The sequence below is a fragment of the Poecilia reticulata genome, chromosome 15, assembly GCF_904066995.2.
Source record: "Poecilia reticulata chromosome 15, P_reticulata-male-v2, whole genome shotgun sequence".
Classification (NCBI taxonomy): Eukaryota; Metazoa; Chordata; class Actinopteri; order Cyprinodontiformes; family Poeciliidae; genus Poecilia; species Poecilia reticulata.
The window spans coordinates 1,486,930-1,496,128 of record NC_088844.1 but is presented as its reverse complement, the minus strand read 5'-3'; positions in this window follow the sequence as shown (position 1 = coordinate 1,496,128).

Genomic DNA, 9,199 nt, shown 5'->3' with positions numbered 1-9,199 from the left:
TTCTGTGTCTTCACAGGACGTCCCGTTAGTAAAACCTGGATAATAACTCTCTTAGTAATAGCCTTCACTGCTACAGTATCGCTAAGTGTTTTGGTCATCAGCCTTTTCTACCTTTTATGAACAAAGTTTTGCCTACCTTCAGTTAGACCCCCAGAGGAAGCCCGTGGTACAAAGGGAACTGTATTTCTAGTATACAGTTGTCTCAAACCGGTGAAGATAGTCCACAACTCTGCCGAGGGGTTCTTAGGAAGGGAATCAAAACATAAAACATGATGACTGAAAGAAAAAGGGTGATCCTTGGTGTAGGAGCTACGGTCATAATTATTGCAGCACTTCTGTTGTTCTGGTATGAAATAAAATTAAAAGAGGAACACATTACGCCGAGGAAAAAGAGGTACGATTCCATCGCGGCCGATGCGGAGTTTGATGAGTACGTAAAAACTACAGAAGGTTCTAAGGTTAGGAACATAGAAAATCCATGCAACGGGTCAGGTGAAGTGGTTGTAGATGAAATATACCTGTGTGTTAATGCATCTAGATTGGCAACTGTGGTTTCCCTAGACCTAAATAAGATCGAGATAGGGGGCTACCCAGGCTCTGCCTGGGCAGGTTATGATTGGTATATGGCATCACGGGACTATAGTGTAAGCTGGAACGACGTTTTTGCCTATACGGGGGATAGCTGGAGGCCAAATCCAACGAACAGATACCAAGCACAGTACTGGGCTAAAGTTATGCATCTGGGGAAAATCAATAAAGAGCTGAAAATAATCATAAACACCACAAACAATCCGATTCCTTTCAAAATGATGTTCCTTGTTTCTACTTCTCCCTATGGATCGAGAAAAGTGGAAACGACCCCTATAAAATGTTTTCCCTGTGCCAGAACTTCACAGAGTCAAGTAACACCGCCCCAGGCATAGTAGTGGCGGGCCCACACTCAACCAAACTCGCAAGTTCTGAAATGACTATATTCAATGCAGATGATGATGATGATGTAGATGAGCAAATTAGAATAACCACAGGAGTTACCAGCCGAAGCAACAACTGCAGGAAATTGTTCGACTATAGTAAATGTTACTCGGTACTTCAAACCATTATCCCGTAGTGACATCTGGTGGTGGTGTGGAGATAACAGGTTGTTTGATAAACTGCCATTAAATACTACTGGTTTGTGCACTGTAGTGACTCTGATGTTACCTGTTTCAATATACCCTATGACAAGTGCCACAACTACTTGCCTCACTAGGTAATGTGCTTCCATCAGTGTGGCAGCAGCGTCAGAAACGCTCACTGAAAGATGACGATGATCCTACCTATATAGACAGTATTGGGGTCCCACGTGGTATACCTGATGAAAATAAGCTGGTAAAAAATAAATAAAATGTTGATAGAATAAAACTACATCCACTACAATGTCCAGATGTTAGGTAACAAAACAGAGCAAGTTTTCTCAGCCGTCCACGAGCAACTGTCAGCTACCTCCCTGATGGCTTTCCAAAACCGCATTGCTGTTGACATGTTTGTTGGCTGAGAGGGGTGGGGTCTGCGCCCTTTTTGGGGAGCAGTGCTCCGCCCTTGTCCCCAACAACGCCGCTGCAGATGGCAGCCTCACAAAGGCCTTGGATGGGTTGAGGGCTCTAAACAGCAAAATGAAAGACCACTCTGGAGCTGATACAGAAATGTGGGACGTTTTGGGTAATGTATTTGGCCAATATTAACAACTAATAGTCTCTGTCTTAATTTCCATAGCTGTGTTTGCAGCAATACTGGCCTTGTGTGGATGTCGTTGTATTCCCTGTATCAGAGCTTTAATTCAAAAGCTCATCACCACTGCCATCACTCCGATGCAGGAACAAGTGTATTCTCTCCTTCCTCCTGACGACAATAAAAATGTAACAGATGCTGGGTCCAGTGATGAAGAAGATGAAATGTCTCTCAACTTTCCAGACTTGTATCCTGACTCAAATGTTCCTATGTTGAACTTGTAAATACAATGTTATTGATGTAAGGTGTGAAATGTGTCCTTTTCCCTCTGAGTGTACCTGTTTTGAACCACTTAATGAATTACCAATAGAAAATCGAAAGAAGTTATTGAGTAAGGACTAGCTCTGGCTAAAAATGGCATAAACAGGAGGGAAATGTTAGAATTATTATTTGTTTAATCTTACTTATATGAAGCTTATAGTGTTATGCCACTTTTAGAAGTTTGTTCTGTCTGTTGTTTGTTCACTTCTTGTGTTGCAGAAGATAAGCGGCAGTACAGGAACACACTCCAACGACCTCGAGGAGAATGTGCTGTTCAGTTATCTTATATGGATAAGAGTTTGCTGTGTCAAGCTCCAACAGAGTATACTTCCCCCCCCCCTTTAGCTTCATGTAATTAGGGCATTCCTGATCTAATAAAAGAGCGAGGCGAGCAGAGAAACTTCAGAGTGTTGGTCGGAGATTGTAACTGAAGCATTCTCTGCGCACTCTCCTCGCGAGTACGAAACTCATCACTGACTCTTTGTCTCTGTTTTTTGCAGTGTGTAAGAAATGTCTAGTGTTTGAACCTGACAAATATTTAGAAATAAGGTGCAATACAAGACCAGTAAAGTATAAAAATATATTAGACTAGAGATTTATGACATATTTATGATAATTTATCTACAAATAACTCAAAAAGTACAAAATATGTTTTGCAAATGAAATGGAAACATGAAGGGACAAAAAGATAAATGATTTATGAAATCAGAGTGTCTGTTGTTTTTATTCTATTTCTTGGAGGTATAAAGTTTATAAAACTAAAAATATTAAATTCACTTTTGTGAGAAACCATATAATGGGATTGAGATGTTCACATTTATTACACCAGTAAACTTTCCTTGTAATAGGAGATTAACACGTTTGGGATGTTAATTGCAATATTTACAAAATTATGACAATAGACATGACATAAACAAAGTATTAGTAAACTGCTTTAAAGAGCGTCCTTGCAATTGGACATTAACGTTTCCTCAGTGGTGTCTAATTTTCCTCATTTTCAGTTCAAAAATGATGGAGAAGTAATTACTGCCTTGCGCGGCCCCTCTGGATTGAAGCTTGTCGACAGCAAGGTGACTCCAGCTATTCAGTCCTGTTGTGTATGATAATGTCATGGTAATTTCTGCACATGCTGCTAATATATTCAAGCCTGGAGCATATCCAAAAATATGTAAGTCCTGGTGACAAACAGGCCCAAAAGTGGAAAAACCCCCAGAAAAAAACAAACAAAGCTGTCAGGTTTTATTAGCGATCCAGACGGCGGTGAAATTATAATCAGCAGTATGTCGACAATTATGTCAATTATTCACCAAACAGTGTTTATTTTAGTTTTTGGAGAAACTAAAATGTTGATTAGATTCTACAACATGTAAATAGGTATTTTGTCACGGCTTCAGTAAAAAGCTGTCATATATGTTGCCACAACATTAAAAATCTGTTGAAGAAAAAAGAGCTGCGATTTTCAAAGAAACGTCCGATACCAGCTTGAACAAAGGAACAAAGTTAAGCAAAAAACTTTTGTTGTTTGCCAGAAAAATTTTTTTATGTCTTTATCCCCATCTGTTATATTCGAAGTAGGAATGCTAATCGTTCACTGACTAACATTTTGACTCTGAAACCAGTTTTTCTCTTCAGATTTTGCTCAAATTATATGATGGACAAGAGGAAAAGTCAATTTAAGAAAATAATGTTAATTTTAAAACAATTCTAAAAGGTTCCATAATGTATCAAATTCAATCAGTTTATGTTTAAGCACATTTTGGTTTGTGCATAAAAGTGTGTAGGCATTGCAATTATATTTTGTCCCTGCTAATTTTCTACTTTTCAAACTCATAAATTTTCAATTTTCTGGAAATTTCATGAGATTAATCTCTAAATTTGAGAAGCATTTTTGGTGAAAATACTCCTATTCCTTAATACACTGTCACACTTATATGTAAACTATATTACCAAAAGTATTAATCACCCAAGTCATTCAATTCATGAGTTCCATTCACTTCCATTTGCTTATTAAGTCTCAATAAGGAGCATTTAAACTGCTTACTATAAGTATTATGTGGTGATGTAGCTTCTGGCTGATTTTTCTGACTAGAATATACACAAACTGATTTGCAAACAGGTAGAGGCTCTTTCAGATGAGTTAAGAGACACTGAATCACAACTAGCAGACCAAGATAGGAGTGCAGCCTGTGTTACCATGGTGATCTAGCTGGGCTGAAACAGATTCATCTTTTTGATTTGAAACCACAAACTATGATTTGTGTAGCTCAGGATAGCTGATAAAGCCTTTAATCCCACTGTGTAGTCCAGCTCCTCTGGCTTCACAGAGGAAGCCAGAGCTGAGCGTAATGTGGTGCACATGCATAAAGGAGGAGGACGATCCTGACTCCCACAGCTAACACACAGCAACTCCTGCAAACAATTCATAAGGATGACATTTCCAGCTTGTCCTCACATCTCATAACACAGTAAAGGAAAATAACTTTTGTTTTATTTCAACCAAAAATGTATCGTAGTAGGCCTATTACTACAATCTTTAATATCGTTTCTTGGATTTTATGTGAAAAATCAACAGAGGGCATTCTCAGTCCACACATCCTGAAAAGCCCATGTCTCTAAAATTAAGAACTTAAAATCGAGGTTGCAGGTCTTAAATTTAGTGGCAGCAGGAGAATTTGATCTCATGTAATCTGTCGGTTTTTTTCCTCATGGGACTTTTATGTCAGGAAAAAGTTTGAGTCACGGCAGACATCGTTGTATTCTGTGATTTGAAGCAGTTGCAGCTAACAGTAACTACATGCCAACATACCCTTACTAGCTAGCTAGCTTTTTTGCATCAGCTGTGATGACAAATAGGGAAAAAGATTAAAAGTAACAGTATTATTATTGACCTCAAAACCTCAAAATAGTGATATGTAATTGAACTCAAGGCCCTTTATATTTGATAACTTAAAATCCAGTGTTACTGACTAAACTCATTCATCATCTAATTGGTAAACAGAGTCCAGCTGTGCGTAATTTAATCTCAGTATAAATTCAACTATTTTCTGAGGGCCTCAGAGGTTTCTTAGAAAACATCAGCAGACAACCTCTGCTCTATGATTGTACATTATTTTAAGAAATGCTTATAGCAGAATTTTTGTTTATTGAGGAACGTAATATTTAGGTCTATAACGTGGTAATAAGCTTTTAATGTCGTTAAATTCAAGCCAATCAGAAACATCAACCCATTCTTTCACTTTAACTAAATGGTATTGGCCAGAGTGCCATCCTGTATTGTATATCGTATTTTCCGCACTATAAGGCGCACCAGATTATAAGGCGCATAGAATAGAAGCTACGGTAGAGGCTGGAGTTACATTATGCATTCGCTAGATGGAGCTGCGCTAAAGGGAATGTTAACACAACAGTCCGACTGGCCAGGAGAGCCTTCCGTGACTGGGCCGGGCGTGGCCGGACGATGGTCACCCTTCTCCGTTCGAGCACAGCATGTTCGTGGAGAACGTGGTGCTAAATGACCTGCAGACGACCTGATCATAGACGGTCGGTAGGTAGATAGGTCAGTCAAACTTTATTAATAAATTACACACCAGCGTTCTGACAACTATCCCAGCATGCACCGCGCGCTTCTTCTTCTACGGGCAAAAATGAAGTCGGCGGCTCCTTACCGTAGTTGCTAGACCTGTTGTGGCTCAATATTGGTCCATATATAAGGCGCACCGGATTATAAGGCACACTGTCGGCTTTTGAGGACATTGAAGGTTTTAAGGTGCGCCTTATAGTGCGGAAAATACGGTACTTATATGACATACAAGAAAAAACCTTTAATTTTGGAACTTGTTAAATAGTTTTCAGTTAAATACAATACAGACAATAATACCCACTGACACAGCCTTGAGATAAAAGCACGTTTGTTCTTCTGTACAAGTCATTTACAAAGATGTTTTGATGCATAACCTTTCCAAGCACGCAAAAATCTATATTGGATGCAGGTATATGGATTAATGTGGGAGGGCTTTTTACCCGTTTCACAATGAGCAGCATTTACAGTTCCGGGCGTCTGCTCAGCTCATTTAAAACATTTCGGTAGCTCTTTCAAGGAATGCAGAAGGGAAGGGCAGGAAATGAATCCACCAGTTCATGGCCGGAAATCCCAGGGGGGTCGGATGGGTCTGGACCCCATGACCCCTGGCCCTCAATTTTGAAAAAGAATTGTCCCCCCCAAAAGAAAATTATAAAAGAAACCCTTGTATTTAAACAATATCAATATGAAAAAATGAAAGAAACAAAGGACAAAGTAAATCTGCCATTCATCAAAGAAAAAAAAAAAATTTTTAGGTCACTGTTAGAACAATGGTTCAGTCCAAAGTGTAGGAGGAGCAACAGCAGCTGCAGAAGGCACAGGCTCCGTCAGAGCCGCGGAAGGGAGGAGCTAGCTGTTAGCGGTGGCTCTGCAGCACAAACAAAATACCCTGCAGTAAGTAAAAGACATGTAACACATTTTATTTACTTTCACTGTTCAATGGGAAGAAACACATTAGCAATAAAAATCAAACTGTAGTTTATTATTTCATTATTTAGGCTGAATCATGATAAACTACCTCGTTATACCATTGAAATCAAAACTAGCAAAACTGGCTATGTTGCTTTGATAGACAAACTTATATTTAGCCATTTAACTCTTATGTTGATGAGAAGAGTTTGAAATGGGAGGAACTAAGTACTAAAACTGGCCGACAGCTCAGTGTGTGGGAGCCGAGAGAAGAGAAATGTATGCCACCAAAGAAACTTCTGAGGCCACCACCTTTCCAAAATACATGTGCATTGATTTTACCTTAATTAAAAGGACTGTCAAGTTATATTTTTTAAACTGTGCAACTCCCCCACTTGAGAAGGGATGGATGAATTCATGCAGACTCTTAATGACAGGGTTTTACTCGAAGGACCAAACAGTTTTCTTGCTTTTATTTTCCATTTATTTCACAGTGTACGGACACGTTCACCGTTGATCCAGAAGATTCAGGTAAAAACCTTTAAGCAAACCCAAAAAATAATTACTAATCTGTATAAATTAATTTCACTCAATTACAAAGGAAATAGCAAATTATATAGGTAATATCAAGCAACCCATCGCGAATTAAACCCACAAAGTAATCAAAGTTAAATAAACAAGTAACTTAACTTAAGTTCTTTAACTTTAAAGTGCATTTGAAGATAAGATTTATATTTACATTTATCTACATTTCTTAACATATAAACATCTGCTTCTGAACATTAATCATAAATATTATAAATTTAGCTTGAAGTTATTCTTTTGAAGTTGATGATAAATTAATTAACAGTTGAATTTAGCCCAAATCCATTTCAGCAATACAATAATCATCCATCCATCTTCTTTACACCCTTGTCCCTCAGTGGGGTTGGGAGGGTTGCTGGTGCCCATCTCCAGCTAACGTTCCGGGCGAGAGGCAGGGACACCCTGGACAGGTCAGCAGTCTGTTGCAGGACAACACAGAGACACACAGGACACACAACCATGCACACACACACTCATACCTAGGGCCAATTTGGAGAGGCCAATTAACCTGACAGTCATGTTTTTGGACTGTGGGAGGAAACCAGAGTTTGAGATCCTTGGGTGGCGAGCGAGGAGCGGCGGTCGAATTAAGAAAAAAGTTAATATCAACTAGGATTGAGGGCTGATGGACCTTGTTCCACTATGGCAGTATGAAGTCTTTGCTTCTCCGTGGTTCTCGGGTGGGGTCCTCTGCTGGTCTTCTGTCTGCTTCAAGTTGGCTTGATTTCACATTGGAGAGAAAGTACCCCGTTCTTCTCCTCGTGGTGCATTTTATACCTTTTTTCTACATGAGTGTGTGTAGCCCTGGGGTTTGAGAACCACAAGAAGTGGGGGTTTATGTCTTCTGATAGGTAACTGGGGTTAAGAATGGGTAATGGAGTTACATAAATGTATATTTCGGTGATTTACCTATTGTAGAGTACGGAGAGGGATGATTTCCTGTGTCCGAGAGTAACTGAGATTTACGAGGGGAAGTGAAGTGTACGGAGGGAAAGAAAGAGAAGAGAGGATTCTGGGAAGAGGAAGAGAGAACGAGAGCGGGAGGAGAGAGGGGAAGATAAAAAGGAAAGAGGGATTGGAACCATACGAAAAAGAATTTGTGTAAAACATAGTTGGTGAGTTAGAAATAAGATTTTGCGCGGAGTATAGTTCACAATTAAGTAATGGGAAGCGAGGACTGTTACTAATTAGAGGACACTGCAGCGGAGCACGTTTTTGGGGTAACGCAGCAAGATGGCGGGACGCTATAGGAAAAGAAAAAAAAAAAAAAGAAAGTGGACTCGCGAAGCAGCGGTGAGGGTGAGGACGTCGGCGGAGCGAGCCGGTTTCGGGGGTCCACCCGGTTCCAACAAGAGGAACAGTAACAAGGACTTCTGCGTTCGAACTCAAACATCAACAGGCCTGCAACGGAAGCGTCAACGGATACTGGACTGTATGTGTGAGAGTGTGGGCCCTGTGTGCGGAGATGTGTGAAGTTATATGCTGAAATGGGAAGTTGGTGTAAGTTTAGGAACTGTTAATGTTTGTAAATATATATAAGATGTTATAGAGACTGATATGTATTAAATTCCTACCAACGTTCAGGGTAGAAGAAGTCAGGTTTGTGTGTTGAAGATAAATAAGAAAAACAACTTTGTGCGTCGATGTCTGGATTATTTTACTGGGAAGGTAAAAGAATGACAATAGTGGTGGAGTAACGGCTACTCATATGAGGTAAACCTGCGTGGTATCTACCTGAAAATCACGAACCCAAGTAGCCACCCCGCAAGTGAGTTAAAGTTCTGCCCTGAGAACAGGTGATGGAGCAGTGGGGTGCTACATGTGTATTGCAGAAGAGTCATGTGACAACTCAAATGTTTGTGTACGAAGATGATCAACGTGACTCCTGGAACCTTTGGTGGCTGTTATTCACCACCCTCCAATGGCTAGTTTCACATTCAACTTACTTCTTTTTCGTTACCTCTGGTAAGATGCTGGTTCTGTTCTCATTGTTGAACCTCCGCTACGCTCTGCTGGTAGTAATATTTCACAGACGTAGCGCCGTTTCTGCTCCACCTGCAGTGAACTCTCACACCGAACCTCTGCTTAAAGCTGCAG